We start from the raw sequence: 12,161 nt of genomic DNA on the forward strand, positions 1-12,161 counted from the left end.
CGTACACTTTCTTCCATAGACGCTGCCCGGCCTGCGAGTTCCTCCAGCATTTTGTGTGTTGCTTGGCAGATCCTGAACTGCTTTCTGAGCAGTAACCATCCACACACTGCAGCAATCGAAGTATTGGTAAAACCTGGCTAGACTGATTAATTTAAGCAATGAATCTTTTTAACTTACATTCTCAAAATGCAAACTTAGCAACATCTTGAGTGTTTACCTAACAAATGATACCGTTAACATTTTTAATATATTTTTCTTGAATCCCAAACAAAAAAAATCAAGGCTGAAATCCCAAGGTTTTAAAAGCAGGTGATTTAAAAGCAGTTTGCGAAGAGTCAGCATGGTATCTAAAAATCTACCAAACTTCTACAGATACGTGGCTGCAAGCTGGTGTGGAAACAACAACGTGCTTGTTGGCAAAGCCTACAAGAGTGGTGGATACAGCCCAGTCCATTACATGTACAGGCCACGCCACCACTCAGCACATCTACAAGGAGCATTGCCACAGGAAAGCAGCAGCCATCATCAAGGACCCCCACCATCCAGGCCAGGATCTCGTCTCGCTGCTGCCATCAGGAATAAGGTACAAAAGCCTTGGGTCCCACACCACCAGATTCAGAGACATGAGAAAATCTTCAGATGCTGGATATCCAAAGCAACACACAAAATGCTGGAGGAACTCAGCAGGTCAGACAGCATCTAGGGAAAAGAATAAACAGTTGACGTTTCAGGCTGAGACCCTCCATCGGTCCTGTTTACTCATTTCTGTAGATGCTGCCTGGCCCGCTGTGTTCCTCCAGAATTTTCTGTGTGCCACCTGGTTCAGAAACTGTTGTTACCTTTCAGCCACCAGGCTCCTGAATCAACATGGATTACTTCACTCATCCTGAAACTGAACTGATTCCACAACCACTAACTTATATTCCCACTATTATTTTTCTTCTTTATTATTGTTTTTAATTTAGTATTTGCACAATTGTTGTCCTTTCCACATTGGTTGCTTGCCCATCTTTGTTAAAGTGCAGTTTTCACTGATGGTGTTTCTTTGCATCTACTGTCAATGCCCATGAGAAAATGTATATGGTGACATATGTACTTTTGACAATAAATTTATTTTGAACTCTTCCATATCCATTTGAACTGTGCCTGTGATGATGTCTGGAGCCAAGTAATCCGGCATAATCCAAATACTTGAAAGCACTGTTGCTCCATTCATCACATTGCTGGTGATTGAGACTAGACTTGATGAGACAGTAATTGGCAGAAACAGATTTACCTTTTTTTTGTGGAAGACACATATCTGGGCAATTTTCCATATTTTCAGGTAAATATCAAAGTAACGATCACACTACAACATAATAACTAGATGTCATGCTGTCAACACTCATACGCAATTAGGCCCCATTACATGGAATAAACAAGTTGGAATCAGATGAATATAAATCAGACATTTTTACCTTAAAGCAAGATTTGATTGTGATTTTTAAGACTTTGAAAACAGTTGCTTGGGTACCCATTGAAAATCAATTTTCATTAACACAGCAGTCCAGGGCAAAATCATCTGGAATCAAGTTAGGGAAAGCCACTTCACACAAAGTGTACCCGAATTAACAGATGACTAAATTAGTCATTTAAAAACTAAGATGGGCAGATTTTCCTTAACATAAAAATAAAAGGATGTCCATGAAGCCAAGATTCAAATCAACCACAACTTCAGTGAGTGACACAAAATATATTGAGGTACTAAATAAACTGTTCCTGTTCCTATTCCTTTGCTGACCTCGATGATAGAGTGATGAACAAGGAGTGAGAAATCAGACGAAGGCCAGATGCTGCTACAGAGAATTGCAGGTTTATTCCAAGAAAGAAAATCTAACCACAATATCAGCTGATGCATTTTCTTCATAGATAATTTCTGATTAGCTATACAAACATGTTACTGCTTTAAATTTTCAATGTTAGTATTAATCTATTGATAAAATGCATTTTAAAGCATAACTGTGATTTTTTTTAAAAAGTCAAGGAGAGGTCCAAGTTTCACCCCAAGTCCATACCAAGTTTGCTGACAATCAGGATTCAATACGATTATGACAATATGATTTTAATGTCTCCAAACTGGGCGAAAAATGAAATAAAATGATGGTGAATGTTCCCAATCACCATCACATAAATGACATTAAAATGGAAACACTTGTAGATTTAGAACAAACAACAGCATCATGCTTGGGTTAAATGCAGGAGATTCTGGCAGATGCTAGAAATCTCAAACAACACACACAAAATTCTGAAGTAACTCAGCAGGTCAAGCAGCCTGAAACACCTGATCAAGAGCCTTGGCCTGAAATGTCAACTGTTAAGTCCCCTCCATTGAAGCTGCCTGACCTGCTGAGTTCCTTCAGCACCATGCTTGGCTGCAGTGCCCCCAAAGCTGAATAACCTACCGTATTAACAATTAACCTTTAAATGGGAAGAACAACTTGGTAAGCAAGGTTCAAGAAGCTGAATAATTCACAGCATGAGTAAAAGTTGCAGGGAAACAGAACTGGAGAAGTGATAGTGGTAGTTTCCCCTTCGCCTTTATCTACTGCTGTAAAAGGCAACTATTTTATTACAAAGTGCTTAAGAAGTGATCAACAGATTTGTTGTCATTAGCCTGTCATAACTGATGTTCTTAAAATTGATCAGCACGTGACTATCAAAAACAAAAAAAGATTGTTATTTTCTCTCACAGACTGCAGCTTTAACACATTCTGCAGTGAGTTCTTTACAAGAGTTGTAAAGGATACTTTACAAACCATTAAAAGAGTGCCTGGATTGTCAAACACAGAAAGAGGAACAGAGGATAAATATTTCCAGAAGGAGCCAAAAAGGTCCTTAAAAAGACCATAGTTGTTGATAATGTTGCAAATGGGGTATTATGACTTGGACTAGCAGAGACCAAGGAAGGAATATTGTCTGGTCAATCTGAATAGCAAACAAAGAGGCTGGTGTGGGAAAGGCCTGCTTTCAAGTAGTTCAACTGAGATCTTTAAGACAAAGTGGAATTGAAGAACGCAAACTTAAAGAGAAAAGAAATCAGTCAAATCAATGGAACCAGAAGGCCAGAAACTTTGAAACAGTCACATGAATATGAGAATTTTAGTCAAAATTAGTCAAAACAAGAGAAAGATGATGACACCTACTATAATCCAAAGAAAGATTCATTGTACTGTAACTGACTCCTACATTAATTAGTAATGGCTCACATATTGACTTTTTTTTGCATTAATCACTGCATTATCTTCCAAGTGTAGAATGTGATTGGACTTTGAATAAATGGAAGAACAGAACCATTTAGAGGGTCATGTTCAAACAATATTAAATACCTGTACAATTTCTAATCAAGTGGATCAGCTATGATTATCCAGAGGGGAGGCCAAAGGTCTGTTAAGCAGTGAATATTGGCAAAGGTTAGAAAGCATCCATATGTTCTGTGCATACAAGTACTTGATTTTAAATTGGAGTGTTCTGAGCAGTTTCAGCCTCTACAGAGGAAGCTTCAATAGACAGTGCACTGCATGGCTGCACAAGGAAAATGCCAGACAATGAGAAACTAATACCTTGAAGAAATTTTTTTCCTTAATTAGTGAGACACAAGAGACTGCAGTTGCTGGAACCTGGAGCAATACTGGAGAAACTCAGCAGATTGAGCAGCATCTATGAAAGCTTGGGGGGGTGGGGGGGGGAAGAGAGAGTGAAGGGAGGGAAGGCATTGTCAACACCTTGGATAGAAATGACGTACCAGAGCCTAATCCTAATACAGGTTTTTCACTTGAAAAGTCAACATTTTCTCCACCATCAGTGAGGAGATGCAGGGGACTGAAAACCAACACTGGCATTTTAGAAACAGCTTCTGCCCCTCTGCCATCTGATATCTGAACAGTGTGGACACGCATGCTTCCTCACTAACCCTCGCTTGCACTATTTATTGTAACTTACAGTAATTTATGTATTGCACTGTACTGCTGCCATAAAATAACAGAACACATGACAAACCTCAGTGATAAGAAACCTGATTCCGGTTCACTGCTCACCAACATTCCCCTGCACCCCCAACCTCCCATCACCAAAATTCCTCCTTGAACCCGCCAAGTTTTTCCACTAGGTCATTTGTTCCTCTTCTTCAGGAATCACATCCTAGATGTACAAACAATTAGGAACTGACTGGATAGAGAAATCAGAATAATATATTTTTCTGGTAATTTGGGGGGGGGGGGCATAAAAATAGCGAAGGAACTTTTTTTTAAACTTCAATTATTGACCCGGATCTGGGCCGTACCTTCCAAATATCCGGACCTGACTTGCACTACCTTACTTTCCCTTTTCTATTTTCTAATTATGATTTATAATTAAAATTTTTAATATATTTACTTCAATTTGTACTTCAGGAAGCACGAAGCACAGAATCTAATATCGCTGTAATGACTGTACGCTCTAGTATCAATTGTTTGGTGACAATAAAGTAAATTTAGGACCTGGAACAGAAGAATCTCCTGCTGGGACCTGTGAGGGTGTGGAAACACTGCCAGAGTTGGTCTACATCAAAGGCTCCAGGGTAAGGTGGGGGACAGAACTCAAGATGTGGAATTCCATCCTCAAATTTGTTGTTTAGGATCTGGATATCACTGAGAAGACGAGCAAATGTTTCCCATCCCCAAGTGGCTTAAAGATTAGCTCTATTCATTTGTTACACGTACATCAAAATGTGCCATTTGCATCAACGACCAACACAGTCCAAAAATGTACTTGAGGCAGCTGGCAACTTGTTGTCACACTTCCAAAACTTACCAACCCCAACCCGTACGTCTTCAGAATGGGCAAGGAAACTGGAGCACCCAGAGGCAACCCACATGGTCAGAGGGAGAACATTCAATCTCCTTAGTCAGGGGCAGCAACTGATGCTGTTTAGCATTTTACGAACAACTGTGCTACCATGCCACCTGACTTGAACAGGTGAGCTGCCTTCTGAAACCACTGCAGCCTTACTGATGAAGTTCCTCCCACATTGTTAGACAGCAAATGCCAGGATTTGGAACAACTATCATGAAGGAAAGGGAACATACTTTAATTCCGATTGTGTGTTACTGGGAGGAGATCCTTAATGGTGCTCCCATGTGCCTGATGTCTCTGTGGAATAAAGTGAGCCTATGGGATCAAAACTCAAAGCAGATAAACACCAAGTTATAAAAGCTGAGCCAAGTACCCCTGTATTATATTGTTTACCCATTTCATTCAATAAAAAGTCATCCTGTTTCTCGAAACATGCAAAACAAGATCTTAAACATCTCTTCTGGGGAACATTTTGAAATGACGCGGGGGGTACATGGTACCATGATTTCCCTAGGTACCTTCAGTTTCCCTCTTCCATCTTCAAATCTGCATTGCTGTCTGACATACACAGTCTCAATGGGGAACTATCTTTGGAATTCCACTCCAAGGAGGTTATTTCAATGAATCTTTACTGGATTATTTATGATCTATTGTTTTTGATCTAATCACTTCCACATTCCAATTATATTGTTTCACTCCTAACAATACTCCTTGTTTAAAATGTTACTTGCTCAAGCAGCTTCCCCCACCACAGAAGAATTAAGCACACAAGCTATTCTACTACAGTGTAGCGCTGGAGTACTGTAAAAATGCATTCTGTTTTTAGTAGGTCAATCATTTGTAAAATATATATATTTCAAGGCATTAGTGAAAGAGAAAGCAGTATTTCCCCCCCAGCTCAGCCTCTAAGCCAACACATCTCTTTCACCAACACCACCACCACAAGGCAGACTCTGCAAAGACTGATTCACTACTATGGACCTTGCTGTGTGTAAACAGGCTGCCCAGCTCTCCAATACACTCTAGAGAAAACCTGTACTCCAGAGGCCCACCGGAATATCCTGAGGAAAAGCAAAGAAACTCTGCTTGTGAACATAGGAGCAGAAACTGGAGAAGATAAACGTGGTGAAAGAATTACGAGATGCTACGAATGTTTTCCCAAAAAAGTTACTGTAGGAAGGATGGTGAGGCTTCGAAGAGGGTGCAGAAGGTTTACCAGGATGTTGCCTGGTTTAGAGGGCATGTGACATCACGGCAGGTTTTCTTTGGAGCAACAGAGGTTATGGGGAGATCTGATCGAGGTTTATAAGATCATGATACGCATTGATAGAGTGGACAGAGAGTATCTCTTTCTCAGAGTAGAAATGTCTTCATACCAGAGGGTATGCATTACAGATGAGAGGGGGTAGGTACAAAGAGGATGTGAGGAGTAATTTTTTTTTAAGAGAGTGGTGGATGCCTGGAATGTGCTGCCTGGTATGGTGGTAATGGCAAGTACATTAGAGGCTTTAAGAGGCCTTTAGATGGGCACATGAATGTGAGGAGGATGGAGGGGTATGGACATTCTGTGGGTAGGAAAGAAGTTTTTAGGGATTTTTGATTTACTTTTATGATGGTTCAGCACAACTTTGTGGGCTGAAGAGCCTGTTTCTGTGCTGTACTGTTCTATGTTTTGTGAGTTTCTAGGTTATATAACTGGAAGATTTTCTGAAAACCCAAGCAAATTATTCAATGTACCTCCACCAATCCATCATAACCCCCGATTAGATTCTCTTCACACTCACCACTACCTATTCCTAATTTGCACCATTATTTCTTTGAATACTTATTCCCTTATGAAGTTCTCCACTATTTTCAGTAATTATCCGCCAGTAACCTTATCATGCATTGTCTGTGTTTATTTTATTTCTGCTGCACAATGTTTTTTATATAGCGTCATTTAACCTGCTTGGGAAACGCCAGGGGTCAAGTAGCATCTGTGAGGGAAGGGGAGGTGCGGGGGGAAAGGAACTGACAAACGTTTCAGGTCAAAACCTGATTCGGTGCTTTGACCTTCCTTCCTGTTCTCCCTCCTGTAGATGCTGCCTGACCCACGGAGTTCCTACAGCGGAGTGCAGGTCGCTCCACATCCAGCAAGTGTAATCTCCTGTATCCCCACATTTCATCTGCTGTTTGATTTACTTGTGTCCCGTTCCTGAATTTGTTTTAGTTCATTTGTATTTTTCTATTCATTCATAAAAATTACTGCTGAACTTATTTCATTCTATCGGAATTATTCTAATTTGCATGTTATTATGAAGTCACTGAAAGACAAAAAGAACATGATTGAATGGCGGAGCAGACTCAATGGGCCAGAAGGCTTAGTCCTGCGCCTCTGTCTTATGGAAAATTTCAACCCACTGTATCAACCACTCATCTTACACTATTCCTCTATTTTTTTTAAAAAAACATCTCCCCAGATGCTGAAATTTACCTCTGCATTACAGTGGCCAATTAAGCCACCAACCTATACATCTTTGGGTTGAAAGCATCCAGAAGGCAGCCGAGTGGTCACAGGAAGTACATGCAAACTCCACATAGGCAGCAGCCAAGCTCAGAATTGAACTCAGTCTGTCAATGCGAAGCAAATGCACTCCGATCTCCTTTTAGAAAATTAGTATTCAGCTGCCTCCCACAATTTGTTTAAAACTGATATTTTTGTTACAAGTACCTTTAACTTGTTTTCTTTTTAAACTTTCCCATTTGACAATTAACTTAAATCTGAAGATCACGTTTCCTACATGTTCCTTTACTAACAACATTAAAGCTTTTGCTGCCTGGAACTAAACACACAACTCCGAATGTGCAATCTTGGCTGGTCTGACCTATGGAGTTCAGGCCAAAACTCAGATCAGCCAGGATTTTATTAAGCAGCAGGCAGGCTCAAGAGGCCAAAAGGCATGTTGCTGCTCTGGCTTCTTACATCATGTTGATCTCTCGTGGGTAATACTGGAACTATGGGGGGGGGGGGCTGGACCACACACAATAAAGATGTATTATATAGCATCTTTCACATCCCTCTCAGGGTGTTCCAAAGCACTTTCAGTCAGTGCTCATTCCTGAAGTGTAGTCACTGTTGCTGTAATATTCTCTACCTTGATGTTCTCATGAACATCAACGTCATAATGATCAAATAGTCTATCTTGGTGCCAATGCCAAGGTCGAAGCCCCATATTTCTTTTGAATTAATGCCTCGGGACTCTGTATCATTACAGACAAAGTACCTCCAGCAGTGTAGCATTCAAGTATTACTGCATTAGAGTGCCAGTGATGCTTCCAAAAATGTCTAAGATTTCCCAAATGTATTAAATACATCACTACTAGGGGAAACATTAAAGAATGAAATCTACCCCGGCTTAACCAAGTACTTCAATTCCACTTCTCTTACTAAAACACAATCTGAAGTCCTTTGTAATTGTAACTTAATCACATGCATCTAGTCAAGACAGAACAAACCAGTTCAGGATGCAAGACCATCCACGAAATTCAGAAGCAGGTGGGACCTCTGTCAAAGTTCTCACACAAAGATTCCATCTACCGCTGAACGTTTCTACTTCACTGACCCATCTTGCCCCTTCCCCATTCGGACGTAATGCCAAAAAAAAAACACAAATCTTACAAAAAATAATTTGAGTACCAACAAGCAGAGCACATCTTGCCCAGCGGATTACAAACAGCAACACCGATACTGTCCTCAGTAATCCTTTTAAATGTTCAACACTGAACTTACAACGCGTCCTCCTGCTGTTTGCTTCCACCAACTCTATCTTGCAATGAAAACGAAATTGCACTTTATATCTAGTTTTTTTTTTAGACATTAGAATCCAGAGGTAAAAACCCTTCCCGAGAACTGTGCTCGACATGCACTTCCTGTTACGCTTTAGTACTGACAGCCCCGTGTAAAACAGCATATTCTAATTCACTGAGTGATAATTCAAAAACATATTCTCCTTCCATCTGTTACAAGGATGAATATAGTCTATAGTGCAGAATCGCTTTTAATTAGCCCAGAAAAAAAAGCAAGCAACAGTGTTAATTCTTATCCTGATATAGGGTTATCAACTCATGTTAAGTTAAACTATATTTGTTCCCTAGAAACAAATTCCACAATCAGATCCAGTGAACTTTATTTCTGGGAGGGTTTGAACCGAATGGAGTCACCATTTGTCACCACTGCCATCACTTTTCTTCAGGTAGTCAAGTGAAATGGTAATGCGAAGACATCGCTCCTTGTTTTTTAAAAAAAATCAAATTGGCAATTCAGATCATGTGCTAACCGACGACGAGATATTCCGCGTAGCGAAAGGAATGTGTTATCTGCACCTCTCGCTCCGTGCTTTCCAACATGATCACAGGTAGACCCCAAAATGGGGGCAAACCGCCGGGCAGAAATATTACAATAATGATGTGGGCGGGAATAATGGAATAAAATCAGCTCGGGAAAGCCGATGGGGGGGGGGGGGGGAAGAGAGAACAAAGTTTATTCAGACGGGGAACGCGTGACACGGTCGCGGTCTCAGCCCCGGCTGACAGCTGGGGTGCGTGCGGCTCCCGAACTTACCTACTCCGGAGGTCGCCGACGCCGCGAGGATTCCGCGATCATTCCTGCCACATCGCCACGTCGAGGCACATCCTTCCAGGCACGCCGCCGCTGTTACTTCGGAACAATCTCCGGCCACAATGCAACCCCCACCACCGCCTCCCGACCTTCTCCCACCGCCAGCCCTTCAACGGGATGGAATGCTGCCCATAACCATTCCAACCCAAACACCGTCCTACAGTCAAAAAGAACGCTTCGCCGCTTACAACTTTTCAAGAATATCGAATAAAACAATTAAGTCATACTTCTTTCTTGTCCCTCTCCTTGTCTCCCATCTAGCTCCTTCCTCTGCCTTCAGGAATCAAGCTGGTAATAATTATTAATCTGCTCTCGCTCATTCTGGGAGTATGACAGGAATGCAGGAAATGAACCTCCCCTTGGAAACCACAGCAACCGCGCGCAGATCTCGCACTAACTTCACAGCTACTAAAACGCACAAAGAAAGTTGCATTTGAACTCCACGGCGGGTGGGTGGAGGGGGGAGTCCGGGCCACTCACTTCAGGATGGGTTGCGACGGGAAGTCCCGCCCACGCCCGCTCCCATTGGGCCTCCGGCAGAGAATGGAACAGCTGATTCGGCGATTGCACGTCAATCCTGTCGGCGGGCCAACAAAGATCGCTCTGTCGCCGCGCTCCACAAAGATACATTATCCGTGTAACAGGGCGCCGCTCGCGGTGTCCATTTACTGAAAGGTGACGCTCGGTGCTTTGCAAATTTCAATTTACTTTCACAGTCACTGAGTTAATCTTTTCACATGTTCGGGCAGGACTGCAAACAGATAGATGACAGTGAACCATAACCACAAATTTTAAAACAAGTCTTTAATAAGCAAAAAGGTAACGTCCGGCTTTTGTTCCAGTCAGAGCTGTCCAGCATTGTGAAATTGGGATGGATCAGAACTGGGCCGGTTAAAATGCATTCACCAGTCAGTGCAGTAATACAATTGCACCACGCATTTAGTTCTCTTATATCAACACCAGGAGCCCAGAATGTACGTTATGTTGCTATCTTCACATTATATTGGTCAGGAAAAGTGGAGTATTGTGCATTGTGCACTAACAGATAAAACAGCAGGGCTGCACTGAACTCGAAACGATCCCCATCACGGGAACCCGGCCAGAAGGTGGGATTTGGCCAGAACACCTAATGTTCACCATTATATCCTAACCACTTCCTTAACTATTTTTGATGTTTTGGCTCAGTTGCTTTATTCACTCACCGCCCTTGTGGGGGGGGGGGGGCGGACTTTCAGCTGAAACTCCTAGAAGTTATCGTTTGCCACTTTGAACACGTCTCGTTATTTTACAAGCCAGCCCCGCAGAAGAGATCTAGGGGTGGGGATTGTTTCGTTTCTTTATCAACAGTTAGAAATGTGACCCAGTGCTCCAGGTGTGGACAGACCAGCGTATTAAACGGTTTCATCATGACTTAATCACGTAGCCAAAACAGTGAAACACAAACAAGAGTTTAACATTCTATTCGTCGTTCCTTTGTTCTCTCCTCGATGACTAGATATGCGGAGCAATGTCCAGGAAAACCCCTTGGTTCTCCCACTGTTAAGCACACAGTTATAATCAATTTTCACTTTCCATCTATTCAATTGCATATTTTCTTAGCGCATCAACTATTTCCAAGGCTTGAACAATGTTTTTTTCTGAACACATAGAGGCGTTTGCATTGAGCTTTTTGTTGCTATTGTTTTACAAATCAGAGCACCATTTTTTAAAGAGACAGAGGACATTGGACTGCAACCATGTCCATGCCAGCTACCCAGCCCAATCCCACCTTCCAACACCACCTCCGTACTCCTGCAGGATGCAGCTCTTCAAGACTCAGATGGTTGAGACACAAATAATAGTTTTTGGTACAACCCTTTTTCAGCCCTTCTCTAGTGGTCCCCGCTGCTTCCCATTTCAAAATGAGCAGGTTCCAAAACCCCCAACTGAAGAAAGACATTCTGGACTCAATCTTTAAATGTCCTTGCTCTTTTCTTGACATTACAGCAGTGGGGCAGTGGAGACATCCGGACTAATGTTTCGCAGTTTTGCATTGAAGATCAAAATTCAAAGAAGATATATTATTGAAGTGTGTATTTGTCTACTGAATGCTGAGATTCATTTTCTTGCAGTAGAACAAAGAAATACAATAGAATCACTGAAAGACTACGCACAAAGACCAATGAGCAAAGAAGGCAAGCTGTGCAATTATAAAAGAAAGAAACAAATAAATCCCAGCAGGGCAGGTGGGAATTTAAATACAGTAAGTAATCTGGAAGCAAAAAGTTAGTATTCAGTAATGTGACCATATACACACACCAGTGAACAGTAGGGAAAAAATGCAAATCATTATGGTATCTCAGAATAAGAAATCCATGAATCTTTTGTGGCCTCATTGAAGTGTTATCCCAGACTGGCGAATGCCTTCCAGACATTTACCGAGTGGTATTAAAAAGAGAAAATGCTGAGAATACTCAACAAACTAGGAAGAATCTGTGAGAAAATAGGAATGTTAATATTTAACATCAAAGAACCCTCACTGGAAGTTGTGAAATTGAGGACTTTGAGACATGCCCAGCAGATCTGGCTGTGGAGGGAGAATCTCTGAGCCAATTCCATAAATGGATGATCTGCTGAAGAAATGGCAAAGAAAGAG

General features: G+C 41.6%; 1 protein-coding gene across 2 annotated transcripts in view; it reads right to left on the minus strand.

The window, feature by feature from the left end:
- The window catches only part of amot (angiomotin), a 73,291-nt gene extending 63,316 nt beyond the window's left edge, over positions 1-9,975 (minus strand). Inside the window, exon 1 of one of the 2 annotated variants that reach the window (XM_073057983.1) lies at positions 9,754-9,975. The gene's annotated coding sequence lies outside the window, so the exon portion shown is untranslated. Of the gene's footprint in view, positions 1-9,469 lie in introns of both variants that reach the window. The other variant, XM_073057982.1, reaches the window with a different exon arrangement.
- Between the last annotated feature and the right edge of the window lie 2,186 nt (positions 9,976-12,161).

The sequence above is a fragment of the Hemitrygon akajei genome, chromosome 10 (assembly GCF_048418815.1).
Source record: "Hemitrygon akajei chromosome 10, sHemAka1.3, whole genome shotgun sequence".
NCBI classification, from domain to species: domain Eukaryota; kingdom Metazoa; phylum Chordata; class Chondrichthyes; order Myliobatiformes; family Dasyatidae; genus Hemitrygon; species Hemitrygon akajei.